Source organism: Aethalodelphis obliquidens, unplaced genomic scaffold, assembly GCF_003676395.1.
Source record: "Aethalodelphis obliquidens isolate GAN/ISIS:26980383/991018 unplaced genomic scaffold, ASM367639v1 scaffold1, whole genome shotgun sequence".
Classification (NCBI taxonomy): domain Eukaryota; kingdom Metazoa; phylum Chordata; class Mammalia; order Artiodactyla; family Delphinidae; genus Aethalodelphis; species Aethalodelphis obliquidens.
The window spans coordinates 89,469,802-89,470,519 of NW_020837945.1; the positions used below are offsets into that span (position 1 = coordinate 89,469,802).

Sequence of the window (718 nt, forward strand, 5' to 3'; positions counted from 1 at the left end):
ACCTCCCAAAGGCTCCACCTCCAAATACCATTACTTTGGGGATTAGGTTTCAACATATGAGTTTTGGGGGGATACCAATATTCAGTCTATAGCACCTGAGTAGCTACAGTCCTATACTATGGACAAGAAGGATTGAATTTTACCAGGCCGTAGCCATTGCCGCCTCACTAGACAAATTTAATAATGCAAATACTGCCCAGAGGAAAAGCCTTTGGAAATAGGCTTGGATTCAGTCCTTCTTCTGCCACTTCCAGACTGTATGACATTGGGCAAGGAGGAAGCCCTGACTCAGCTTCATCATTCTTAAACGGCAACAATGATAATACCTAATTCCTAGAACCTTCATCAGGATTAAATATTAAAATTATATCATGTAGATGTGCTCGCTTCAGCGGCACATATACTAAAATTGGAACAATACAGAGAAGATTAGCATGGCCCCTGCGCAAGGATGACATGCAAATCCGTGAAGCGTTCCATATTTAAAAAAAAAATTATATCATGTAGAAATGCAAATGTACTTTAAAGTTCACATGTGTACCCACGTGTGATAGATTGTCTCATGGACCACAGTTCTTCATCTGTCCCTGCAGCCTTGCCTTTTGCTATGTGACTTTGCAGTATAGTTTCCTGCCCCTTGAATCTGGGTTGACCTTGTGAATTGTTTTGGCCAATGGGATGTGGTGAGAGTGTCACTGTGCCAGTCCTGAGTCTAGGT

At 42.1% G+C, this 718-nt stretch overlaps 1 non-coding gene across 1 annotated transcript; it reads left to right on the forward strand.

The window, feature by feature from the left end:
- Positions 1–379: 379 nt before the first annotated feature.
- On the forward strand, positions 380–486 carry LOC113624050 (U6 spliceosomal RNA). The gene has a single exon (XR_003434185.1). It is a non-coding gene; the product is annotated as a U6 spliceosomal RNA (small nuclear RNA).
- Positions 487–718: the final 232 nt, after the last annotated feature.